Below are 15211 nucleotides of genomic sequence, written 5' to 3'. Positions count from 1 at the left end.
TCCAGGTTAGCTACACCCCAGCCCTGTTTTCTGGGAGTTGTTCTTTTTTTTTTTTTTCAATCTGAAACTCATTACCACAGGGAGATGCACTTTTGAGGCAAGATTCGAACTTTCATGTCTCGCTAAGGATGAATGTTTACCCCGAAAACTTCTAAAGTACTTCATGACTATCCAAGGGCTATTGAGTTGTTAGGCTACCTGAATTTGAGGAGAGAAACATCCAAACTTACAACTTCAAAAAATGAGGGAGTTCCAGAAGAAAGGAAATGTTTTACAAACAAAACAGTGTACCAACTTCTCATTCAATATCCTGAGTACCAACTTTTTTTCCTTTTAAGACATAATTTTATGACACATCTAAGGTAAATTCCTCAATTCTCCCTGCAAAAGCTCTACAAACTTCTCAAGGAGATGGTGTGCAAATAAACTCGAGTTGACCCTAGTATCCCAATAAAATTGGGCACTGAAAAATATAAGAGCTCTAAATTCATGGGAATTACCCAACACCAAATTTTACCAACTTTCTAGTGAGTGTCACATAAGCAGTAGCTGAGGGTACAAATGCGGCACTATAATCAAAGAGGCACTAATCATCTCCTGCTGCAGCAGTAGCTTGGCCATCTCTACTTCCAAAAAAGACATGATTGGATTCAGAGAAGCAGCAAGACTGAAGCAAAGTACATCGAATCTAAAACCAAGTCTAAGAAGTTACTCTGCTCAACACTCAAGAACGTCCACTTCACAAAAGGGTAAAGTAAAGTTGTTCATTTGCAGGGGTAGCTCATCCTAAAAGCCGATGGCATCATCCTTCATGACACTGGCAAACCCTACTTTATCCGTCTCCTCTTATCACAGAATAAAGGGACAGATTTTCCTCCCCACCCACAGCCACCTTCAATATACACCACTTTATTTCCTATGTTGAAAGGCTTAGGGTAGAGTTCTCTCAGCATGGTGAGGAGGCAACCTTCCTGGCCAGGAGCAGGTGACCCCTCCAGGCTCTTAAGTTGTATCACAGAACCAACAGGAGACAACCACAGGATAGGATGGAAATCTTCCCAAAGTGGTTTGTGGTGATGCTTGCACAAGTCTTTAAAACAACTGAAATTCAATGAATCGTGCACTTAGCATGAGTGACTTCGACAAGATGGAAATCATACCTCCATGAAACTACACAATAATCACCAGCCAGGGGCAGACTGCGATGACACAGTTAGAAAAAGGAGTGTATCCAAGACCCAAAGAGACCCTCCATATGACTGACACACCCAATATACATCTCTGTTGCTCCCTGAACCTCCGAGGATCCTGTTCAGTATTTCCTCCTGCTTCCCTTCACATGTTCCTCTGGCACATCTGACCTCCTTCCCATTCTGCTCCAGAGCAGACCTTATGAATCCCTTCCACGAATCCACCTGGAGTATTCAACACATAAAGTACACCTGGCAATAACAATGAAAAGTTGGCAGGGGATCTTGTAGAAATCGATTCCTTTTTTCAGAAGAAATGGGAAGGAAAAGGAGGCATTCGAATTGACTCCCCTAAACAGACTGCTCTCATCTCCTACACAGCACCTTATTTACAACTATTTACAACTGAGCCTTTAGCTCAGGTCATGATCTCAGGGTCCTGGTATCAAGCCCCTGATCAGACTCTCTGCTCAGCAGGGAGCCTGCTTCCCTTCCTCTCTCTCTGCCTGCCTCCTGCCTACTTGTGATCTGTCTCTGTCAAACAAATAATAAAATAAAATCTTTTTTTTTTAAAAAAAGAATTAGCTTGGGCGCCTGGGTGGCTCAGTGGGTTAAAGCCTCTGCCTTCAGCTCAGGTCATGATCCCAGGGTCCTGGGATCAAGCCCCACATTGGGCTCTCCACTTCTCGGGAGCCTGCTTCCTCCTCTCTCTCTGCCTTCCTCTCTCTCTGCCTACTTGTGATCTCTGTCAAATAAAAAAAAAAAAAAGAATTAGCTTTTGTATATATTGATTTTCTCTGTTGTGTCTTATTTCATTTATATCTGATCTCATCTTTCAAAATTTCTTTCCTTTTGCTTGCCTTTTAACTCATTCTTCCTTTATCATGTTTTTATTTTTATTTCTTTATTTGAGAGACTGAAAGAGTGAGTGAGAAGGAAGAGCAGAGGGACAAAAGCAGTCCTCACTGAGTACAGAGCCCAACATGGAGTTCGACCCCACAGCCCTGAGATCATGACCTGAGCTAAAACCAAGAATTGGTCACCTAACCAACTGAGCCACCTATAAGCCCCTAATTTGTTTTTCATTTTGTTATTTCTTAAGATGATAGGTTATGAAAGTAACACTTTCTTCCTTTTTAAATATATGTTTCAAATCATAAGTTTCCCTCAAAAAAAAAAAAAACATAACTGTATCCCATAAGACTTTGTATTTTTTATTTTCACTTTCAAGAGATGATCAAGTGACCAATTTTTGGCTTTCATTCATCTCAAGGTATTTTCTAACTTCTACCGTGATTTCTTTTTTGACTCATGTCTTATTTAGGAGTGTGTTATTTATTTTCCACATACTTGTGAATTTTCTATTTCCATTTATAAACCACTTTTATTTTATTGCATGGTGTTAGAGACCATACATTGAGTGACTTTAGTTCTTCAACATGTATACTACATTTATAGGTCTTTTGGTTTTTCAGACTGGATAATCTCATTGATCTCTATTTATATTCCCTGATTATTTCATCTATTACTACCACTGAGCTCATCTGGAGAATATTTTATTTCAGTTATAATGCAACTTTCATTTCATTCTAATTTTATTTTTATTATATTCTTGATTTGGTGTGGCACCATTCTTGTACTTCCTGTGTCTTCTTTTTTTTTAAGAGTTTATTTATTTATTTGACAGACAGAGATTACAAGTAGGCAGAGAGGCAGGCAGAAAGAGAGAGAGGAGGAAGCAGGTTCCCTGCTGAGCAGAGAGCCCAGTGCTGGGCTAGGTCCCAGGACCCTGGGATCATGACCTGAGCCAAAGGCAGAGGCTTTAACCCACTAAGCCACCCAGGCACCCCAGTGTATTCTTTAAACATGGTTTTTCTTCAGTTCTTTAACATATGGATACAGAAGAATGACAGTTGTTGTCCACATCTTTATCCATTCAACCTATATCTGGAGTTCTTGGGAAATGGCTTTAATTGATTGTATTTTGTTTTTTGTTTTCCTAGTGTATAGATAGCTATAATTCCCTTCTGCTGGAGTATTGTGCAATTTCTTGAGAAAATTAAGGTTTAAATTATATAATGTGGTAACTATAGAAAGTAGATCCTCCCCCTGGGTTTTGAAAGGTAGCCTAAACATCAAGGCCAGATCTGCTGAGACTACATTTCACTCTGTTTCCCCCCTCCATACACATATTTGCACACTTCATCTGACTGTATTTTAATTATTAAACTGGGTAGTGGAAAACATATGTCTATTTACTTATTTACTGCTGTTTAATTTTGATGTTATTTTCTAATTATACCATGATTCTCTTTTAGCTGCTACTCCATGGAGTGTGCATCAAGAATGCAACAAAATTCTATTGGCTTTCTTACCACAAATGTTGTTTTTCATTTCACAAATGAAATGTGAAATTTTCACAAATGTAGGCTTTCATTTGACTTGAGCTCCCCAATACACTCAAATCAAGAAAGATTATTAAATACATACAAAAGGGACGCCTGGGTGGCTCAGTTGGTTGGACGACTGCCTTCGGCTCAGGTCATGATCCTGGAGTCCTGGGATCGAGTCCCACATCAGGTTCCCAGCTCCATGGGGAGTCTGCTTCTCTCTCTGACCTTCTTGTTCACGCTCTCTCTCACTGTCTCTCTCTCAAGTAAATAAATAAAATCTAAAAATAAATAAATAAATAAATAAATAAATACATAGAAAAATGGGGATTCAAATTGTGTCATGCTCTCTGCCTATGCATAATAGGCATGTGATGTAAAACGGATATCGAGACAAAAGATTTAGCTTGGTTTTTAATCGTTGCACCTAAACACTGTCAGACTGCAGACAAATCAATCATTATGTTCTTATTTGTAAACTGGGAATAACATCGGCTCTACTTAATACTTTAATATTTATGTATTTTTACAACAACTGTTACATATTTCTACATAAACGTTATAAAATGCATTTTATTGCGATAAAATGTGTATATTTTATCATGTACCTACCTAGTTACTATATAATAGATAGGGTTATAAATTACTTTCCCAAGGTTACACTCTCTTAAATTCTGTATCTGAAAATCAACCTTTTCTTTTTTTGTTTTTTTTTCCATATGAAACTATGCAAATTTATTACACAGATGTTCTTAGCTCTATTCACAATGCCACAAACTGGAAAACTACATATATAAACAAGTATATGCATACATAAGCACATATGTATATATATACATGTATACACAATAGAATAATTTTTTTAAATCTATTTCTTATTTATTTTCAGCATAACAATATTCATTATTTTTGCACCACACCCAGTGCTTCATGCAGTACATGCACTCTCTAAAACCAACCACCTCGTTCCCCCAACCTCCCACCCTCCCCGTCCCTTCAAACCCCTCAGATTGTTTTTCAAAGTCTATAGGCTCTCATGGTTCAACTCCCTTCCAATTTCCCCCAACTCCCTTCTCCTCTCTATCTCTCCATGTCCTGCATGCTATTTGTTATGCTCCACAAATAAGTGAAACCATATGATAATTGACTCTCTCTGCTTGACTTATTTCACACAGCATAATCTCTTCCAGTCCCTTCCATGTTGCTACAAAAGTTGGGTATTCGTCCTTTCTGATGGAGGCACAATACTCCATAGTGTATATGGACCACATTTTCCTTATCCATTTGCCTGTTGAAGGGCATCTTGGTTCTTTTCACAGTTTGGCGACCGTGGTCATTGCTGCTATAAACATTGGGGTACAGATGGCCTTTCTTTTCACTCCATCTGTACCTTTAGGGTAAATACACAGGAGTGCAATGGCAGGGTCATAGGGAAGTTCTATTTTTAATGTCTTGAGGAATCTCCACACTGTTCTCCAAAGAGGCTGCACCAACTTGCATTCCCACCAACAGTGGTAGAGGGTTCCCCTTTCTCCACATCTCCTCCAACACATGTTGTTTCCTCTCTTGCTAATTTTGGCCATTCTAACTGGTGTAAGGCGATATCTCAATGTGGTTTTAATTTGAATCTCCCTGAGGGCTAGTGATGAACAATTTTTCATGTGTCTGATGGCCATTTATATGTCTTCATTGGACATGTGTCTGCTTTGCACCCAAGAGGAAATACACACAACCAAAACATATCAACCACCCGAAAATGCAAAGAAGCCATCCTCAACAAGTTGGAAAGAGGACCTCAAGAATAGCCCTCCACTCCTGCCCACACCTTAAACAACAAAAGTCCTTCCACCAAAGCTAACCCAGATCTTCAAGTACCTGGTGGAGGTGCCTTCCCTCACATCGCAGATGCTGCCTATCAAGGCTTCAGCACAGCTTCTGAAGGTGCAGATGCTCTAACCCCAAAAGCCTTTCTCTGCAGCAGGTTCCTTGGTCTTTCTGGCCTTCTGAGGAGTGAGGAGTGGGGGAAAGGGGAGGGAAGAGACAGGGATCCCTTAAAAAGGAGGAGAAACAGCAAAACACAGGCACTGGTGAGCCCTCGCAATTTCCCAGGCATCCAGTGCTTCAAACTTGGTTCAGAGACCGACCACCCACCCACCCATTCCAGGGACTGAAACAGGGACCTGAAGTGCACGGGGCGCCCCCATGCACACCTCACAACCTCTGGGCCCAGACCAAGCTGCCTCCCACAGGCAGTGGAGATGGCAGCGGCCTGAGAGAGGCCAAGGCAGGCATAGGGAGCGGCGGACTTGTGGACTGCAGCATGGGGCTGGGGGGGGGTGCAGCAGGGGAGACATTGGTCAGATCTGGAGGGAGCATGTAGAGGCAGGCAGAGGCCTGTGGCGGGGAATGCGCCAGCTCCTTCCCTCTGCCCTCCCAGGCTGGTTCCCTCCCATCCTCCCTACCTGGGTAAATCTCCCTTTGCCTGGGAGGAATGGCCATGGCGGTGGCAGCGGCGGAGGGCCACTGAGGAGGAGCTGCCAGGGCTGCTGCACTCAGAGACGCCAGCCTCCAGCGGGAGCGACAGCGCCCACTGCTGCCACAGCCTCCCTCAGCCCCAGGAGCTCCATTTTAGCAGCGAGGGCCTCCCTCCGCCCTGGGTAGCCACGGAAACTTGTCGTCGCCAGCTCCCTCTAGACCCCAGACCTCCCTCCTCTTCCACCCTCTCAGCTCAGAGCAGGTACCTGGTCGGGCTCTCCTTATCGCACAAGGACGAGGGTGGGCTGTACCCCCGCACGACCCCCTCCCAAAGCCCAAAGTGGCGCCACTGGAAGGAAAATGCCATCCACGAAGTCCTCCCAAACCCGGCCCCCCTCCCTTCTCGGCGCCAGTCCTCAGCCCTACCTCTGCCCTTCTTCAGTTGCTGGTCCTGGAGCTCCCGCTGCCGCCGTTTGCACAGCCCCCGCCGCTGCTCCGCCGCCGCCATCTGCGTTGCTGCCATCTGCGCCGCAGCCGCCACTTGAGTCGCCAACACCGCTAGTGCAGCCCACGCAGTCTGCGCCAACGCCGCTATGTGCTCCACCGCTGCTACCGCCGCCGCCGCTTGAGCCTTGGATGGCCAAGCGGTCGCCGCTGGTGCAGCCCAGCTGTCTGAGCCAGTGCTGCTTGCACCGCTAACACCGTCGTCTGTGTCGCCGCCCCTTCCGCCGCCAACACTGCAGGCGCCGCCGCCCATGCCCCTTGTTCCGTCGAAGCCACCACCGTCTGCACCGCCGCTTGCGCCGCCGAAGCCGCAGTCTGCACCGTCGCTGCTACCGCCGCCGCTGAAGCCGCTGCCGTCTGCACCGTCGCCATTGTGCGCCGAGGCCGCTTGCACCGTTGACGCCATCAACGGAGCCGTTGCTGGTTCCGCCGCTGAAATCGTCTGTGTCGCCACCGACGCCGCTTGTGCCGCCGCCACTGCTATCCCCGCCGACGCCAACGCTTATGCCGCTGCCGCCACCGCTTGAGCTCCGGACTCATTCGGAGCCGAAGCCGCTTGTGCAGCTGAAGTCATCTACACCCACGCCTCTTGGCGACCTCGAGGCCACTGTCTGCGGCGCCACTGCTTCCGCCGCCGAGGCCGCCTGCTCCTCTGACGCTGCCGCTTCCGCTGCCGCCGCTTCCGCCGCCGCCACCATCTGCGCCGCCAGCGGCGTCAGCCCCCATAGCGGCGATGGCGCTGCCGGGGCATCCGCGGCCTAAGCGGCGTCTGAGGCGGTGCAGAGTGCGTTGGCCGGAGAAGAGGCGGCGGCGTCGCCAAACAGGCGGGGACGGCGTTGGCGTCGGCGGCGCAAGCGGCCTGGGCTATACAAGCGGCGTCGGGATCCAAGTGGCGGCGGCGGCGCAGCGCAAACGGTAGCCGCGGCGGCGGCAGAGTCGGCGGCGGAATCGGTAACAGCGGCGGTGCAGACAGCGGCGTTGGCGGCGCTAGCGGTGGCGGTGCCAAGGGTGGTGGCTTGGTGGCGGCGGCATTGGCTGCGGCGGCGGCGGAAGCAGTGGCGGCGCAGACGACTGCGTCGGCGGTTCAGGCGGCCTCGGGGCAGAGAGCGGCGGCGGTGCACAAGGCGGCGGCTTCGGCGGCGGCGGCAGAGTCGGTGGCGGCGGCGGTAGCAGCGTCGGTGCAGACAGCGGGTTCGACGGTGCAAGCGGGGCGGTGCAGAGGGCGGTGGCTCCCGCGGCACAAGTGGCATCGGCGGCGGCGCAGGCGGTGTCGGCGGCGGAAGCGGCGGAGGTGCAATAGGCGTGGGCGCAGACAGCGTCCGCTACACAAGTGGCAACGGCTTAGGCGTCGAGGGCTCAAGAGGTGACGGCGGCGGCAGCATAAGCGGTGTTGGCGGCTGTAGCTATGGTGGTGCGGACAGCGGGGTTGGCAGCGCATGCGGCGGCGGTGCAGATGGAGGTGGCTTCCGCGGCGGCGGCACAAAGGGCGGTGGCGGCGGCGCAGGCGGTGTTGGCGGCGGCAGCGGCGGCGGCACAGACGACGGTGTGGGCGGTGCAAGCGGCATTGGCGCAGACAGCTGGGCTGCACAAGCGGCAACCGCTTGGGCGTTTACAGCTCCAGCAGCGGCGGCGTCGGCGGCGGTAGCAGACAGCGGCCTCGGTGCAGACTGCGTTGGCTGCACAAGCGGTGTTGGCGACTCAAGCGGCGGGTGCGGCGCAGATGGCAGCAACGCAGATGGCTGCGGCGGCGAAGCGGCGGCGGGGGCTACGCAAGCGGCGGCAGCGGCAGCTCCAGGGAGGGCCAGCAACTGAGGAAGGGCAGAGGTAGGCTTGAGGATTGGCGCCGAGAAGGGAGGGGGCAGGTTTGGGAGGAATTCCTGGTTGGCATTTCTCCTTGCAGTAGCGCCACTTTGGGCTTTGGGGGTGGGGGGCGGGCAGCGGTACAGTCCACCCTTGTCCTTGCGAGATAAGGAGAGCCCTACCAGGTACCTGCTCTGAGCTGAGAGGGTGGAAGGGGAGGGAGGGCTGGGGGCGAGAGGGGGCAGGGACGACCAGTCTCCATGGCTACTCAGGGCCCAGGGAGGCGCGCACTGCTAAAATGGAGATCCTCGGGTCTGGGGGAGGCTGTGGTGTCAGCGGGCGCGGTCGCTCCCGCGAGGGGCTGGCGGGTCTGGTGCAGCAGCCCTGGCGCCGGCTCCTAAGCGGCCCTCCGCCACCGCCACCGCCATGGCCATTCCTCCCAGGCAAAGGGAGATTTACCCAGGTGAGGACGGAGGGATGACGCCAGCCTGTGAGGGGTGAGTGAAGGAGCCAGCCCACTCCCCGCCACTGGCCTCTTGCTGCCTCTGCGTGCCCCGTCCAGATCCAGCCAGAGTCTCCTCTGCTGCCCCCGCCCCAGCCCCACGCTGCGGTCCACAAGTCAGCCCGCTCCCCGCGCCCACCACGGCCTCTCTTGGGCCGTGGCCATCTCCGAAGCCTGTTCGAGGTAGCATGGTCTGGGCCCTGAGGTTGCGGGGTGCCCTTGGGGGCGCCCTGTGCACTCCCTGGTCCCTGCTTTGGTCCCTGAAAAGGGTAGGTGGGTGGTCTCAGAGCCAAGTTTGCAGCACTGGATGCCTGGGAAATTGCGAGGGCTCACCAGTGCCTGAGTTTTGCTGTTTCTCCTCTTTTTTAACTGGATCCCTGTCTCTTCCCTCCCCTTTCCCCCACTCCTCACTCCTCAGAAGGCCAGAAAGACCAGGGAACCTGCTGCAGAGAAAGGCTTTTGGGCTTAGAGCATCTGCACCTTCAGAAGCTGTGCTGAAGCCTTGATAGGCAGCATCTGCGATGTGAAGGAAGGCACCTCCACCAGGTACATGAAGATCTGGGTTAGTTTTGGTGGAAGGACTTTTGTTGCTTAAGGTGTGGGAGAAGGTGGAGGGCTCTCCTTGAGGTCCTTTTTCCAACTTGTTGAGGATGGCTTTTTTGCATTTGCAGGTGGTTGATGTGTGGTTTTGGTTGTGTGTATTTCTTGTTCGGTGCAAATGGGTCCTATTCACAGCATGACTTGAGGGAGGACATTGTCCAAGTTTTTGTCTCATTTCTAACGGGCTGGATTGGTTTGACACTTGTATCCATTGGGTTATTGGTATGGATGGGCTCAAAAAGAGAGGAAGCAGGGATTTTTCTGTGGATTGGAGGAGTTTAGTCGTTTTCTTTTGACCATGTGTAGAGTGGTTTTAATTTGCCTGTCCTGAATTACGTTTTCTTCTCCTGAGCGATTTGGTGGTGGTGGTACAGTTATGCTGGTTGTTGTGCTTTTCCTGTTTTGAGCGGCAAATGTCTGTTCCTTTCTTGTGTTTGAAGATAAACGTTGGGGTTGGATTAAGAAAGTGTAATTTTTTGGAAAGCAGAACTGTCAGTTTGTGTTTGTTTGTTTTCTGATGATCTCTGCAGTGGGGTGATGGGTGTCTTTCTCGACAGCATTAAGGTACACATTTATCTTTTTGGGCAGCACACAATCTCCTTTCTCTTAGGGCAAGGGGTAGTTACTTTTGTAGGTTATTACTGTAGGCTTTGCCGTTTAGCTCATTGGGTTGGGGATAATGTAAAGTTGAGACCTTTGTGTAGAGGCTAGTCTGCTTTTCCTTAGTTGCCTGCCATTTTCTGAGGCCAGGCCAGCTAACTTGTCAGTGTATGCTGTTAGTTGCTGGGATGGGAGGTTCATCCTGTGCTTCAGTCAATGCTGAAGAAATTCCAAGATGAATAAAAACAATTTTGGTAGGGATGCCTGGGTGGCTCAGTGGGTTAAGCCACTGCTTTCGGCTCAGGTCATGATCCTGGGGTCCTGGGATGGAGTGCCTCTCTCTCCACCTCTGCCTGCCTCTCTGCCTGCTTGTGTGCTTTTTCTCTCTCTCTTTATGACCAAAAAAACCAAAACCAAAAACAAAAACAAAACTCTTTTGGTAAATGGCAGCTGGGTGAGGAAGTTGTCAACACTAACTCAGTTCGTTAGAACTTCAGGTAATAGTGGATCCCTGGATGTCTCCTCTGCAGTCTGAACTGAAACATGCTGTATTCTTTGGCTCTCAGTTTCTCTTTGGCTCTGTCACCTGGGCCTTTTTGGTTGTGTTGTCTTCCTCCCCATGGGGAAGTTCTCTTCTTCTTTTTAAGGAAAGGGTTTTTATGTTTGTTTGTTTTTAAGGCCTATTTATTATCTTAAATATGCTTGTTTCCTTGAGAGAGTCTCTTGGGGGCAGGGGAGGGCAGAGGGACAGAGAGAGAATGTCCAGTACACTCTGCACTGAGCCAGGAGCCAGACTGAGGGCTCCATCCCAGGACCCTGAGATCATGACCTGAGCCAGAGTCAGGAGCTGGATGCTTAGCCCATGGAGCCACCCAGGCACCCCTTTAAGTAAACTTTTTGAACCGCAGCATATATACAGAGAAGTGCACAGATCATAAGCCAAAAGCTTGAGGAACCTCCACAAGGGGAACACACCATGTGACTTTACACCCAGGACCCCAGAGTCTGTGATAACCCTCTTGAGGGTCACTTCTGCCATGGTTCTTGACTGCCGTTGCTGGGGAGCTGTTGTGCATGTTGCTGAATTTGGTGTACATGGAGTCATCCAGTTGGATGCACTCCTGGGCCTGCCTTACGGAGAGTCATCCGTGTTTGTGTGCGTGGTTGTGAGTTGACCAGTGCTGCTGTTTCATCCTCAGACTATTTTAGAGCTCCACTCTGCGTGTAGACCCTTAGACATTCTAGAAATAGGATAGCTCCTTGGTGCCTTTTAAAGTTTGTTTTTTTTTTTTTTTTAAGATTTTATTTATTTGTCAGAGAGAGAGCGCGAGTGAAAGTGAGCACAGGCAGACAGAGTGGAAGGCAGAGTCAGAGGGAGAAGCAGGCTCCCTGCGGAGTAAGGAGCCCGATGTGGGACTCGATCCCAGGACCCTGGGACCATGACCTGAGCCGAAGGCAGCTGCTTAACCAACTGAGCCACCCAGGCGTCCCACCTTGGTGCCTTTTAATTACCTGCATTAGAACAGGTAATTTTTAATGAACAAAAGGTGTTCATTTGAACAAAGGTGTCTTCTTTCAACTGTAGTGTAAGGATCAAGCCTGGTGTGTGGAACTTTTCTACAGCCCATAAACGGAGAAAGCTTTTGCCTCCTCAGTTGTAGAGTTCTATCAGTCACTGCTCTTTCAAGTCATTGGTGAAGTGGAGAGAAAATGCCTGCTTTCAGGGAACCGAAAAGGTGAGACAAAAAAGGTCTTCAGTGGTGGGAGGCGCACCCTTGGAATAAGTGAGTCCATGGGAGACATAGTTGGTCTGTGTGGGTACATGGGGAAAGGCCTTACTGAATCTGGGATTTATGATTCTTGGAGGTCATTTGTTGGGCAGGCCAATACACGTTAGTTTTTTGTTCCCTTCTCCATCCTTTTTCAGCTCTTCCTTCACTTCAGAGGTCATCCACACTTTTCCACTTCTTCCCACAGGCTGGTAACTCCCATTTACTGTATAATAACCATCACCAGCCTTATGCGTCCAGGCCCGAGGCAGGCAAATCCAACTCTCTCTGCTTGGTCCACTGGCAGTTTTCATGCCTTTTCTTTCTTTCTTTCTTTCCTTTTTTTTTTTTTAAGATTTTGTTCATTTATTTGACAGAGATCACATGTAGACAGAGAGGCAGGCAGAGAGAGATAGAGGAGGAAGCAGACTCCCCACTGAGCAGAGAGCCGGATGTTGGGGCTAGATTCCAGGACCCTGGGATCAGGCCCTGCACAGAAGGCAGAGGCTTTAACCCACTGAGCCACCCAGGTGCCCCTCTCATTGCCTTTGAAATAAAGTCCAAATGCCAAGCATCACGAGGGGCTCCTGATTCAGTTCCTTTGTGTTCCTTTAGGATTTCTGCAAGCTGACTGCCACCAATCCCCATCTGCCCTCCACATATAGGGGTCTGTGTTTCCTGCTAACTGCTTTTGTCTTGGGCTTGGACCATGGGACCTCATTTCCATACCTTTACACCTTCTCTTCCTCTGGATTTTCTCTGAAATGCTTTACCTTGCTTCTGTGTTCTGCCTCACTACCATTTGGACTCCTAGATATCTCGGGAAGCCTTTTCATCAATCCAGTCAGGTGTAGCTCATCTTTGTAACACTCGAGTTGTATTTTTATTGGCTTACCTCACCCTCCAAATCGTGTACAATTCGTTTAACACTTGAACAGAAGTTTTATTGGATCACCTATTACATTTTACCATTTTTGAGGGTAGGACCTTTTGAAAACAAAACAAAACAGAACAAAGAAGCCTAATGATTTTGAGGGGGGTGGGGACAGAGGGAGAGAGAAAGTTTTAAGCAGTCTTCATGCAGACTCTGAGCCCCACATGGGGCTCCATCTGATGAACCTGAGATCCTGAGCGTCTGACCCTTAACTGATTTGAGTCGTGTCAAAGAAGAATTGTCAGTAAAGACACTGCAAGAAAACTGCAGTGTTAGCCAGAAATCAGGAATAGTGGAAATCATAAGGTAAACACGGGAAATTTTAATTTTTTAACAGGATTAGATAATTCTCTCTTTTCCCTCCCTTTCTCAGTTTAGAAAAACTATTTAAGTGATCCTTTGGTTGAGAAAAGAAACTGGTAGAAGGGATATGTTAAAAATAATCTTACTCTAAAACTTCATATTAAGAGCATTTGCAATACATTTTAAGATGAAGTTACTTTTGCGGGGGACAGGAAATTAAAGGGGGTGTAGGATGCCAGTATTATCAGCCTGTATTGGATCTTCAAATCTGTCGAGTACTTGGTGGTTAGTCAGGGAGAAAACAAAAGAAAACCAAACATAAACCTGATGACTGCTTTCTGAGAAGAGATGAGATTTCCTATGTACGGTAGAAGGTTTATACACTGTTCATTCTTTTCTAGAAGTAAAAGTTGTCAAATATCATAAGTCTGCCAGAATATTCGAGGTTTCAAGAAATAAAAATTCAGCTTAAAATGACTTTCAGTCAAAACCAAACCGTTCTGTGGCCTTGGGGTGCCTGGGTGGCTCAGTTGGTTAAGCATCTGCCTTTGGCTCACGACAGGATCCTGAGGTCCTGGGATTGAGCCCCACGTTGGGCTCCCTGCTCAGAACGTCTTACTTAGAGGGAAATGGGGCATTTACCCAGGTGGATAGGAGGTAGCTACCGTAGTAACACCTGCTTGTAACTAGGTTAATACCCATGTGTTCACTTCGAATTTCAAACTTTAATAAGCATGAAGGTTGGAACTTGGTTTATCTGGTACTACCAAAGCCTCTTTTGAATTTTTATCCCATGAAGGAGAGAGATTATCAGTGCATTGGTAAAATTTAAAAAATAACTGATGTATTTGTAGGGTATGTTCCTGTGTCATTCCATATATTCCTGATTCTCCTTTCTTTTGGTTGTGAAGGTGGTAATACATGTTTGGATGGAATTAGGGGACAAAACAACATAAAGGTCACTTTTATTCTGCCCATGCAGAATTACTTTTATTTGACCAATTTTTTTGTTTATTCCCTGGACCACAAATATTTGCATAATTATAGTTTTCCTGGTGCTGTTTAATATGCTAGTTCATTGAATTTTGAACGTGCTATAGGTTGTAGTTCCATGTAGAAATGGGGGTATCAGGCAGTGTATGATACAAAACTAATTGAGTCTCTGGTTTGAAAGACATCAGTTCTGACCTGTTGGTTCTCTGTGGTTCATTTTGGGTTTTTCTTCTCTAAGGAAATTTTTTTGTGATCACTTCATAGTTTTAGGGATTCCTTTTTGTAGGAAATAAAGCTAACATCCAGTTTCCAGTTTTCTTTTTGTTTTGTTTTTTTTTGCTTTGGGGGAGAATGAAAATATGTCTCTGGATTCTTAGGATCTGTGGCATGATTAACTTTGCTGAAGTCTTTCATGAAAAGAAAAAGTATGGAAGACAATCCAGATTTAATGTTTTTCTACTAAATTTGTTCAACATTGTGGTGCTCCAACGTTCCTATATATCGGAATCCCCTGGAATGCTTGTTGAAACACATTGCTTGATTTCCAGCTCTACCCACCACCTTCTGGGTTTTTTTTTATGAAGTAGGTCTGGGGTAGGGCCTGTGAATTTGCATTTATTTCTTAGAAGTTACCAGGTGATGTTAGTGCTGCTAGTGCTGGTCTAGAGAGCACTATTGGGAACTATTGGTTAGATGACCTTAAATGCGAAAGAAAGTCCAGCCATGTTTCTTAATGAAACTGGAGATAGTTTTATTGTTACAGAAAATTGACGTCTTGGTATTTCACAGGGAATTTAAGAGAAGTGATATCCATTTACTTTTTAATTAATTAATTAATTAATTTAAATGATTTGATTTGTCAGGGGAGGTGGGGGAGAATGAGGAAGCACAAGCAAGGAGAGAGGCAGGCAGAGGCAGAATCAGGCTCCCTGCTAAGCGGGAAGCCCCATGAGGGACTCGATCCCAGGACCCTGGGATCATGACGGGAGCTGAAGTCAGTTGCTTAAGTGCCTGAGCTACCAAGGCATCCCTGAATTCACTTTTTTCACTTTGAGCTGGAATTAGATGCGGTTTCTTAATAAAGAGATTGTGTGTAGTAGAAGAGCACTTATCGATTGGGGAACCATATCCACTAAATTTTTATCGTCCAC

The 15211-nt window shown here is 47.9% G+C and overlaps 1 protein-coding gene and 1 long non-coding RNA gene across 2 annotated transcripts in view; one reads left to right on the top strand and one right to left on the bottom strand.

Annotated features, from left to right (window-relative positions):
* Nucleotides 1-7129, top strand: part of LOC309857080 — a 155748-nt gene extending 148619 nt beyond the window's left edge. The window contains exon 2 of the long non-coding RNA XR_014307468.1: nucleotides 6799-7129. This is a non-coding gene — a long non-coding RNA (uncharacterized lncRNA). The remainder of the gene's footprint in view (nucleotides 1-6798) is intronic.
* The window catches only part of LOC309857078 (uncharacterized protein), a 182247-nt gene that overhangs the window by 43396 nt on the left and 123640 nt on the right, over nucleotides 1-15211 (bottom strand). The window lies entirely within an intron of this gene.

This window comes from Mustela nivalis, assembly GCF_964662115.1.
Source record: "Mustela nivalis genome assembly, contig: HAP1_SCAFFOLD_330, whole genome shotgun sequence".
NCBI classification, from domain to species: domain Eukaryota; kingdom Metazoa; phylum Chordata; class Mammalia; order Carnivora; family Mustelidae; genus Mustela; species Mustela nivalis.
This window is presented reverse-complemented; position numbering and strand designations above follow the sequence as displayed.